The following is a 12,531-nucleotide window of genomic DNA, read 5'->3' on the forward strand; positions in this document are numbered from 1 at the left end:
TGTTAGGAGCCCGGCTCCCTGCACTGTGTTCGGTCCGGGACTTGCGGCCGAAATACGTTCCATCCATTACGGACCGAACACGCTCGTGTGAACCCAGGCTAATAAACATATAATACAAAAATTCATGAATCCACATGTGCGGGTCACAGAGCAGGCGCGAGGACGTAACCTGCCCTGACCAGACCCGGTGTCTGCCGTTATTTGGGACGTCGCGGTGATTGTTGCAGCAGCTGGTGAGACTTCTGCGCTTTCTGCCGCTTTCCTCGTGTCAATTCATTTACTGATCCAAGATATTGACAACCGGAGAATAAAAAATAACCGGATCTCCTGAGGGACAGAAGTGACGATAATCAGCCGGGGTCATGTGATCATTAACCTGCGCTGTGAGCATCCAGGAAACACGGTGCGGGGGCCCCTGTAATGTTCATTCCTGTCCCGTATAATGTCCTGACGCCGGCCCGATCCTGTCCCGTATAATGTCCTGACGCCGGCCCGATCCTGTCCCGTATAATGTCCTGACGCCGGCCCGATCCTGTCCCGTATAATGTCCTGACGCCGGCCCGATCCTGTCCCGTATAATGTCCTGACGCCGGCCCGATCCTGTCCCGTATAATGTCCTGACGCCGGCCCGATCCTGTCCCGTATAATGTCCTGACGCCGGCCCGATCCTGTCCCGTATAATATCCTGACGCCGGACCGATCCTGTCCCGTATAATGTCCTGACGCCGGACCGATCCTTCGTTTTCCACTTTTGCACGGCAGGATTTTGGTCCGTGTTTTGCGCCGGTATTTGCCAACACAGGAGCGGGTGCATGACACGGCAGATGTACGAGACTTCCATTACTATCTGTGCAGGTTCCATATTTGGCTTCTGGACACCTGAGCGGAACGTGTGGGGCCTTCACCTGTTGCGGATCTTCCCTGCAGTTGTAAGAACTCGTCACCTGTAGAAGCCGCACGGCCAGAACCACAATTACGCCGTTGTCGCGCGGTCCGTAGCCGTGCAGGAAAAAGACGGTGTCATTCATCGCTTGTCCTGAGGGAATCCCAACAAGTTAATTGCTCTGGAGGAAATTCTGCGCTCGGGAATTGTGAGGTTTTAATTATTTTTCCCTCTTCCAATGAAGATTTCCCCCACAGGAGCCGCCGGTAAATGCTGCTGAGGACGACCTCTTCTCTCTTGTGGTTCGATGCTACAAGTTATGTCAGCGCTTCCCATGGAAATAAAACCCTAACAGCCTCGACAAGAAGAACCGAGCGGTGCCAGTCCAAAATGGAGTCAAATGTCTGTCCGAGCTCCTCAGCGCGGTCCCTGTGCTCCGTGTAGTCCCTGTGCTCCGTGTAGTCCCTGTGCTCCGTGTAGTCCCTGTGCTCTGTGTATTTTTTTTGCTTGACAACTATATTCCCGTGCTAGTAAATTGGTGTCTCACCGCACCCCCTTATGTTATTTCCGTACACAGAACGTGGCACGTGCACACAGTCATGTAAAACAGCGTAATAGAAAATAATGCATCATGGGAGATTACTAAAATAGAGACGTGTGTTATACATTGGACATTATCTGTGACCTGGTTTATCCAAATCTTCAGGTGCTGAGGTTTAGACTGTCGGCATTTCAACACATTTGTTATATAAAAAAATTCCCATAAAAAGTGGAATCGCGTTGTAAATACATTATTTATCTTCTACTAATCCTGAGTTACAACCTGAAATATTCCTAATCTCCCAACACCCCCTGATTGTTCAGTGTCTGCACCAAGTTTATTCTGATAAATTATATTCTGGGAAATGTCTTCTCTACACCAGTCATCTGCATTATAGCTGCTCCGCTAAACTGTTGTCGGGGGAAGGGGGTTTATCCACAAGCTTGCTGACTGTTTTAAATAACAACCAGCAGAATAGTGAGTGCAGCTCTGGAGTATAATACAGGATGTAATTCAGGATCAGTACAGGATAAGTAATGTAATGTATATACACAGTGACTCCACCAGCAGAATAGTGAGTGCAGCTCTGGAGTATAAATACAGGATATAACTCAGGATCAGTACAGGATAAGTAATGTATGTACACAGTGACTCCACCAGCAGAATAGTGAGTACAGCTCTGGAGTATAATACAGGATGTAACTCAGGATCAGTACAGGATAAGTAATGTAATGTATGTACACAGTGACTCCACCAGCAGAATAGTGAGTGCAGCTCTGGAGTATAATACAGGATGTAACTCAGGATCAGTACAGGATAAGTAATGTATGTACACAGTGAGTGCAGCTCTGGAGTATAATACAGGGTGTAACTCAGGATCAGTACAGGATAAGTAATGTAATGTATGTACACAGTGACTCCACCAGCAGAATAGTGAGTGCAGCTCTGGAGTATAATACAGGATGTAACGCAGGATCAGGACAGGATAAGTAATGTAATGTACACAGTGACTCCACCAGCAGAATAGTGAGTGCAGCTCTGGAGTATAAAACAGGATTTAACTCAGAATCAGTACAGGATAAGTAATGTAATGTATGTACACAGTGACTCCACCAGCAGAATAGTGAGTGCAGCTCTGGAGTATAATACAGGATGTAACTCAGGATCAGTACAGGATAAGTAATGTAATGTATGTACACAGTGACTCCACCAGCAGAATAGTGAGTGCAGCTCTGGAGTATAATACAGGATATAACTCAGGATCAGTAGAGGATAAGTAATGTAATGTATGTACACAGTGATTCCACCGGCAGAATAGTGAGTGCAGCTCTGGAGTATAATACAGGATATAACTCAGGATCAGTACGGGATAAGTAATGTAATGTATGTACACAGTGACTCCACCAGCAGAATAGTGAGTGCAGCTCTGGAGTATAATACAGGATGTAACTCAGGATCAGTACAGGATAAGTAATGTAATATATGTACACCGTGACTCCACCAGCAGAATAGTGAGTGCAGCTCTGGAGCATAATACAGGATGTAACTCAGGATCAGTACAGGATAAGTAATGTAATGTATGTACACAGTGACTCCACCAGCAGAATGGTGAGTGCAGCTCTGGAGTATAATACAGGATATAACTCAGGATCAGTACAGGATATGTAATGTATGTACACAGTGACTCCACCAGCAGAATAGTGAGTGCAGCTCTGGAGTATAATACAGGATGTAACGCAGGATCAGGACAGGATAAGTAATGTAATGTACACAGTGACTCCACCAGCAGAATAGTGAGTGCAGCTCTGGAGTATAATACAGGATATAACTCAGAATCAGTACAGGATAAGTAATGTAATGTATGTACACAGTGACTCCACCAGCAGAATAGTGAGTGCAGCTCTGGAGTATAATACAGGATGTAACTCAGGATCAGTACAGGATAAGTAATGTAATGTATGTACACAGTGACTCCACCAGCAGAATAGTGAGTGCAGCTCTGGAGTATAATACAGGATGTAACTCAGGATCAGTACAGGATAAGTAATGTATTTACACAGTGAGTGCAGCTCTGGAGTATAATACAGGGTGTAACTCAGGATCAGTACAGGATAAGTAATGTAATGTATGTACACAGTGACTCCACCAGCAGAATAGTGAGTGCAGCTCTGGAGTATAATACAGGATGTAACGCAGGATCAGGACAGGATAAGTAATGTAATGTACACAGTGACTCCACCAGCAGAATAGTGAGTGCAGCTCTGGAGTATAAAACAGGATTTAACTCAGAATCAGTACAGGATAAGTAATGTAATGTATGTACACAGTGACTCCACCAGCAGAATAGTGAGTGCAGCTCTGGAGTATAATACAGGATGTAACTCAGGATCAGTACAGGATAAGTAATGTAATGTAATGTATGTACACAGTGACTCCACCAGCAGAATAGTGAGTGCAGCTCTGGAGTATAATACAGGATATAACTCAGGATCAGTAGAGGATAAGTAATGTAATGTATGTACACAGTGACTCCACCAGCAGAATAGTGAGTGCAGCTCTGGAGCATAATACAGGATGTAACTCAGGATCAGTACAGGATAAGTAATGTAATGTATGTACACAGTGACTCCACCAGCAGAATGGTGAGTGCAGCTCTGGAGTATAATACAGGATATAACTCAGGATCAGTACAGGATAAGTAATGTAATGTATGTACACAGTGACTCCACCAGCAGAATAGTGAGTGCAGCTCTGGAGTATAATACAGGATATAACTCAGGATCAGTACAGGATAAGTAATGTAATGTATGTACACAGTGACTCCACCAGCAGAATAGTGAGTGCAGCTCTGGAGTATAATGCAGGATCAGTAATATAATGTATGTACACAGTGACTTCACCAGCAGAATAGAGAGTGCAGCTCTGGAGTATAATGCAGGATCATTAATATAATGTATGTACACAGTGACTCCACCATTGTGATAAACTTAGATAATATATTCAAGTGCATCAATGTAATAAATTGTTGTATTATAAAATAAAAACAAACTGATACTCGTCATGAATTAATGAATAATCGATATAAACTTCAGTGTATAACAATTCATATAAAGGGAATTTTCACGTGGATAAAGCCCCACTACGAAATAGATGAGAAACGTTTCATTTAAAAGTCTCTCTGGGATAGTCGTCCTTTTTATCCCTTGTGATCGTTCGTCCTTCGGGATCTCTATCGATGATCTGGTTTGTTCCGGGGAGATAATGAAGGACACATTTTATACCAAATAAAACCTATAAAAAAAAATAGACCAACTTGCAGGATTGCTTATAAAATAGAACAAAACCTAATTTATTATTGAAACCCAAATGGGCCGTTGCACTGAGAGTTACTGTCCCCTCCCCCCCTCTCGTCCCCTCCCCCCCTCTCGTCCCCTCTGATACCGCGACGTGTCCCATCACTGCCTGACGCTTCAGAATGAGATGTTCTGTGTGAACAGGAGGAATCACACTGTCTGGCCATTATATGTCTTGTATTCTGCATTGTTTAGCAGCTTTCTCCTCTGCAGCCTTTATCTCGATTTAACCTCTAAACACTTGTGTCAATATATAATGCCGGTATTCAGTGATTTATTGTCCGGTCCCATGGATTTTCCCTGTATTCTAGCGAGGACGTCGTCATATCTCCTACATAGGGGGGTGCTGGTTCTTCTAGCGTCAGTCCATTGACCGATCACACAGTCCCCCTGTTTCAGACACAATCGGGCGCCCTGCTGGGTCTGCAGGATCCTTTGGGGATCTTAGGAAGGAAAAATAACATTGGAATCTTTGGATATTTTACCAGTAATCCGTCCATGACCTGTTTAGGTGCAATGCTCTGCAGACCTCTGGTTCCAGGATTGATTGCAGGGTCAGGGGGCTCTTGCTTTATGTTGGTCTAGGTTTCCCTCTCCTATTTCTCCACCGGCCACACCGCAGCGTTTCCTCCCTCGCCGGCCGAGCGCCTCCTGTAATCCCTTCCTCCGGACTGTCGGTAAATTATCATTGATCATTCTCGGGGAAATCGCTGTAAATTCTGGTATCGCCAACTTCCCAACGATCTCCAGGTGGGAACATAATGACGAGGGGGACGTTTCCTAGATTGTGGTCTCATCAATGTGGGGAACGTATCTGAGAGAAGCGGCGAATCCTTTGCGGGTGGAAGAAACAAATCTCATTCGGGGAGAACGTTAACCCCTTCCTCAGGACTTCCCATTTTTTCTCTTGCTGGTTTATTGGGGTCATTTTACGTTTTGTCGCTCGTCTCCCTCTGTTGTTTCTTTTTGCAGTTTATCAGCTTTGCCCGGAGTTTCCCTTTAAGGCTATGTTCACACGGAGTATTTTGGGGGAGGAATATCTGCCTCAAAGCTCCAAACGGAATTTTGAGGCAGATATTCCTCCCCCAAAATACTCCGTGTGAATAGCAATGATCGCGCCGTTTTTTGCCCGCGGCCATTGAGCGCCGCGGGCAGAAAACACGCTTTCTCCTGCCTCCCATTGAAGTCAATGGGAGGTCGGAGGCGGAAGCGCCCGAAGATAGGGCATGTCGCTTCTTTTTCCCGCGAGGCAGTTTTACTGCTCGCGGGAAAAAGACGCCGACGCCTCCCATTGAAATCAATGGGAGGCGTTCTCGGGCCGTTTCTGCCGAGTTTTGCGACGCGGTTTCCGCGTCAAAAAACTCGGCAAAAGACCCCGTGTGAACATAGCCTAATTCAGGCACAATTTTTTTTATTTTTTTATTTTTTTAAGACCTCCATAAATTCCCCATATTAATGGAAACTATTTTAAAAAAAAAATCATTTTGTTTAGTATCCAATCATTTGCCACAACTGTCACAGTGTGAGCTCTTGTGAGTGCCCCTTCCCAATATACCTCAATAAGGTGCGCAGAGCACCCACGCAGCCCGCACAGAGCACCCGCGCAGTCCGCACAGAGCACCCGCGCAGTCCGCACAGAGCACCCGTGCAGCACTGCAGTTATGGGAGGAGGCGCTGTGATCAGAGGGCCCTAATGTAAAATCTGTAAGAGGGCCCCGTTTATAATACTGGTGTTCCCTATGTGCAATATGGGCACCAGGGCTACCTCAGCACCCCCTACAGCTACACCGGTCCCCAACCAAGAGAACATCACAGCACCCGTCTCCCAGAAGGTCAATGTATAGGTGGCATGTAGCAGAGGCACCATGAATATTCCTATAGAAACTTGTCATCGTTCACACGTGACTTCTATGGCCGATTCGAGCTGCATTAGGAGCTCTGTATGATGACGCTTTTGCTGACTGGTTCGTTGCAGTGACAGATGCTGGTGGCCTCTACACTCGCTGCGTCTTGGATAATGTCAGATTTTACGGAGCGATGAATCATCGGTGAAATCACGAGGCGTAGGTGCTAACGAGCTCCAGGAAGGACTGACGCATCTCATTATCAGCACCTGGGAGACGACTATGGGAAAGAAAATCTAATTATAATGTAGAAGAGACTCTGGCGTGTGATTGGTTACAGCTTTATGGACAGTAGTGATGTCGTGTGTTATTTGATGACATCTCACTCTAAAATAAATAAATAAATCTGTACAATGTATATTATAAATGTGCCGGTTATATCAGAATCCTACTGGTCCCCAGCACTGGACAAGCTCGTCTGAAGCTGCTGGAGGATCACAGGAAGGATCCGTAATGAGAGCCGATCACAGGGTGTCGTAAGATCAGTGTCCCAGGTGCAACAACAAACTGCAACACCTAGTACTATCCCATTGTCAAGCAGAAGACCTCCCTGCAACATACTGACATCCTTACAGTAACTCCACCTATGTACATTACAACTCCTCTACATAAGAATGTATTATACTCCAGAGCTGCACTCACTATTCTGCTGGTGGAGTCACTGTGTATATACATTACATTACTTATCCTGTACTGATCCTGAGTTACATCCTGTATTATACTCCAGAGCTGCACTCACTATTCTGCTGGTGGAGTCACTGTGTACATACATTACATTACTTGTCCTGCACTGATCCTGAGTTACATCCTGTATTATACTCCAGAGCTGCACTCACTATTCTGCTGGTGGAGTCACTGTGTACATACATAACATTACTTATCCTGTACTGATCCTGAGTTATATCCTGTATTATACTCCAGAGCTGCACTCACTATTCTGCTGGTGGAGTCACTGTGTACATACATTACATTACTTATCCTGTACTGATCCTGAGTTATATCCTGTATTATACTCCAGAGCTGCACTCACTATTCTGCTGGTGGAGTCACTGTGTACATACATTACATTACTTATCCTGTACTGATCCTGAGTTACATCCTGTATTATACTCCAGAGCTGCACTCACTATTCTGCTGGTGGAGTCACTGTGTACATACATTACATTACTTATCCTGTACTGATCCTGAGTTACATCCTGTATTATACTCCAGAGCTGCGCTCACTATTCTGCTGGTGGAGTCACTGTGTACATACATTACATTACTTATCCTGTACTGATCCTGAGTTACATCCTGTATTATACTCCAGAGCTGCAGTCACTATTCTGCTGGTGGAGTCACTGTGTGCACACATTACATTACTTGTCCTGTACTGATCCGGAGTTACATCCTGTATTATACTCCAGAGCTGCACTCACTATTCTGCTGGTGGAGTCACTGTGTACATACATTACATTACTTATCCTGTACTGATCCTGAGTTACATCCTGTATTATACTCCAGAGCTGCACTCACTATTCTGCTGGTGGAGTCACTGTGTAGATACATTACATTACTTATCCTGTACTGATCCTGAGTTACATCCTGTATTATACTCCAGAGCTGCACTCACTATTCTGCTGGTGGAGTCACTGTGTACATACATTACATTACTTATCCTGTACTGATCCTGAGTTACATCCTGTATTATACTCCAGAGCTGCACTCACTATTCTGCTGGTGGAGTCACTGTGTACATACATTACTTATCCTGTACTGATCCGGAGTTATATCCTGTATTATACTCCAGAGCTGCACTCACTATTCTGCTGGTGGAGTCACTGTGTACATACATTACTTATCATGTACTGATCCTGAGTTACATCCTGTATTATACTCCAGAGCTGCACTCACTATTCTGCTAGTTGGTACTGGTCAGTAAACAGTCAGGAAGCTTGGGGACGGACACCCCACTAACCGGTTAGCTGAGCTCCTATAATGCAGATGGGGGGGCTGTTTCTTATATCCGATTACTGTACAGTGCTTTGTATAATGACCACCTGTAATGTTAACCCTTTCTTTACCTCCTGTTCGTCGCGTTTCCTTTGATTAATCATCTGGTTGTGAGATTCTCCCCTGTGATCTTACAATATTCCTGCAGGTTAATTGGCTTCTTAATGAATTGTTGCTGCTTCGTGTCTTTGTCTCTGGAGACATTAGATTGTCAGCTCCTGTGGGACGCCCCTGATCTGCTCACTAGAGATGTCTGATTATTAGAATTCGTTGTCCTACAGTCAGCGGGGAGACTGCTGCTTTATTACTCTAGCATAGAAGACCTTCGATATCCCAGTATTATTAGGCAGATCTGCCATTCAGAAGTCTGGGAAAGCTGAGTGTCAACCTGCGAGATCTGTGATAGTGGCAGTTACATTGGTTGTCACCCAGCTTTCCAAGAAACAGACAAAGTAGAAATTCAGATAGATATAGAACTGGAGATATTTTGCGGACAGCCTTCGCACATCCAGCACCCAATCAGAACGTTTATAAACCAAGTCGCCAAAAGAGATAAGCGTGAGCTTGTGCAGCGCTGAGGAGGCGGCGCTCGTGTACCAGGTCTGTGACCGAGAGATCGGGATTGTGGATGTGATTACTTTCTGCATCTTCCCGTAAATGGCGGCAGCGAATGGGGGAGGGGCTGGTTATGAAGAATAACGAAATCTGTAAGAATTCCTCCAACTCCCCGCATCCTCTGTCCTGACCGATCCCTGATAAAGTTAAAGGGTTAGAATTTCAGAAACCTCATGGGTGGAGTAGTCCCTACATTATATTATGAGAGTTATCAGCCCAGAATGTGAAGTTGATGTCTTCTATGATATATCTTTATAGTGGTTGGAGCTTAGTTTTTCTGATGCAGAGCACCAAATCCCCTGCATAGTCATAGTTACGTGAATTCAGTGGCCACTAGGTGGAGCTCAGGAGCTGAGTGCAGACAGATTATACAGTGATCTCATTTATAACACTATGCAGTGGGCTCCCCCTGGTGGTAGCCTGCGATATATTTGTGAGTTATCAGGACGCCAGCAGATTGTTCCGCTGTAACTTGGCGATGATGCCCAGTGTTGGCGATGATGCTGGTGTTGGCGATGATGCCCAGTGTTGGCGATGATGCCCAGTGTTGGCGATGATGCTGGTGTTGGCGATGATGCCCGGTGTCAGATTGTCTGCTGGTTCATAGGGAACAGGCACATTTATTGCTTACAGATTGAATATTCTTGAATGACCCCCCCAACATTAATAATAGTAAGTGGTTCCCACTTCCCCTTTCCCATCCCTTGGTTGAACTTGATGGACATGTGTCTTTTTTCAACCGTACAAACTATGTAACTATGTAACTGTGTTACCCTATGATACTGAGAACCAGGATATTCCGTCACATGATCACTCCACTCCCCCTCTATATTAGATGAAGCAGAGTGGTCCTCGCGCCGCTGTCAGCACTGCAGGGTCACGCATTAAGGCCCCATGCACACGAACGTGTTTTTGCGTCCGCAATTCCCCCGCAAATCCACGGGAGAATTGCGGACCCATTCCTTTCTATGGGCCCATACTCACTATCCGTGTTTTCACGGGTCTCCGCAAATCCGTGCCGCAGAAACTCAGGACATGTCTTATTACGGGCCGCAAATTCGATGCGGACATGCCAATAGAAGTCAATGGGCCCGTGGAAAATGCGGGTACACCTCCGTGTGTCAACCGCAGTTTGCGGATTTGCGGAAGTGTTGCTAGGCAACGACCGGGAATGAGTTCTGTCGTCATCCTGTTTTACCTAGGCTTTTTTTTTTTCATCCGCATTTTGCGGATTACATACGGATGAACTGCGAAGGACATTTCACATAACACGGTCCTGGAATTTGCGGACCAGAAAAACACTACGGTCGTGTGCATGAGGCCTAAGTGTTGACATAGAGAATATAAACTTGTCGCTCCTCCTAAGGGCTCATTCAGACAATCCTATAAGTCGTCCGTGTTTTAACGGCCGTCACACGGACTCCTGTATTTCAATGGGCCCGTTCAGTGTGTGAGGAGTCCGTGAAAAATAGGATATGTTATATTTTCCTGCGTTTCACACATCCAGACTCCAGTTTGCCCGCGCTCGTCTGAATGTAGCGTTGTGAAAGTGGACGGACCCTCGAAGTGCTAATTTACCTCGTTCATATTCCCACATTATGTGGATTATTGGTGGAGAAAATCTGGAAATAACAATGATTTAATTCTTGGGACGTCCAACGCCATCACTTATTTGTAGATTCTGATTTTCAATAAATAAGTAAAGTCTAGGTACAATTCTTTGTAAGTCTCTACCACTCAGTAATGTAGTTGAGATTGGGTCAGCTCCTCTCCTATCTCATCACAGGCTCAGGCTGCTGCTCTCCCCATTTCCCATACTTTACACTTCAGCTCTGCTCCATTAGGACACAGCTGTGATCAGTGACTTCATCTGTGTTGCCTATTGGCGTCTGAGGTATTCTAAATTTCATCAGAGGCTCAGGCTGCTGTTCTGTCCCCCATGCTTTACACTGCAGCTCTGCTTGCATAGATTGGCTGCTGTGTATAAACTCAGCAGGAAGTCAGTACATGGAGCGATCATCACATTACAGTAAGAAAAGAAAATTGGAAACTACAAGTAACTAAACCAAAGATTATTATCAGGAAACTGATGCACGTATACTAAGGGGAGGAGCCTCAGCACGGGGAGGAGCCTGGAGATCTAGGAGCCTTATCAAGGGGGAGGAGCATGTAATGTGCAGGTATTCTGGGTGCTATGCTTCATGGGGAGTTAAGGTGGGGGGCGGCACTTGGCGGATCCCCCCGCCCTCCCTTTAGACATCTCCTAATAGGAAATATAGGGGGAAGCTTTTGTGTTTTTTATATATTTAGCATTTTTCCTGCGTTTATTATATCTGATAATTTAGGATTTTATATCTAATAAGGGATTTCTATGTATTATTGTAGATGACTATAAACACGTAAGTTATTCATTAGCGTCTAGTAGTGTTGTCGCTCCGCCGCCATGTGTCCGGTGGAGTAAAGCAGCGATGTCTCTGTGTAGGGTGCGGGAGCCGCTGTATGTGCTGAGCTCCGGGTCAGTTAAGGGCACAAGTACCGGCTAAATGACTACAATCCGGTTTAGTAACTGGGGGGACTCGGACCGCTTTACTAATTTACATCAGGGATGAAAGCCAAATGTGATTGGCCGTAGTCCCACGCCGCCTCTGGCGATCGTTTGCTGGAGATTACGGGGAGCGACTGCTGCAGCGCGGTTACCATGGGCACAAAGTGAACTCCATTCTATGATAATCAGCAGAGCTCCTGACATTGTGGCCGTGGAGTAAATCGCCATAGAGACGTTTATTAGACCGCGCTCCGACCCCCCCCCCCCTCACTCCTCTCCAAATATTAAAGCTTCATTATTACAAATCTTCATGGCACTTATAATTTGGTGTCACTGAAGTTGAAGATTTATATTTATATACTGGGTCATTATTAACTGTTAACGTCTGTTCTAATGTAATATACAGAGCGTTCTACACTAATGTAATATACAGAGCGTTCTACACTAATGTAATATACAGAGCGTTCTACACTAATGTAATATACAGAGCGTTCTACACTAATGTAATACACAGAGCGTTCTACACTAATGTAATATACAGAGCGTTCTACACTAATGTAATACACAGAGCGTTCTACACTAATGTAATACACAGAGCGTTCTACACTAATGTAATATACAGAGCGTTCTACACTAATGTAATACACAGAGCGTTCTACACTAATGTAATATACAGAGCGTTCTACACTAATGTAATA

General features: G+C 45.1%; 1 protein-coding gene across 1 annotated transcript in view; it reads left to right on the forward strand.

The window, feature by feature from the left end:
- The window catches only part of ADCY5 (adenylate cyclase 5), a 51,413-nt gene that overhangs the window by 25,715 nt on the left and 13,167 nt on the right, over nt 1-12,531 (forward strand). The gene's annotated exons all lie outside the window — the stretch shown is intronic.

Source organism: Rhinoderma darwinii, chromosome 6, assembly GCF_050947455.1.
Source record: "Rhinoderma darwinii isolate aRhiDar2 chromosome 6, aRhiDar2.hap1, whole genome shotgun sequence".
Lineage (NCBI taxonomy): Eukaryota > Metazoa > Chordata > Amphibia > Anura > Rhinodermatidae > Rhinoderma > Rhinoderma darwinii.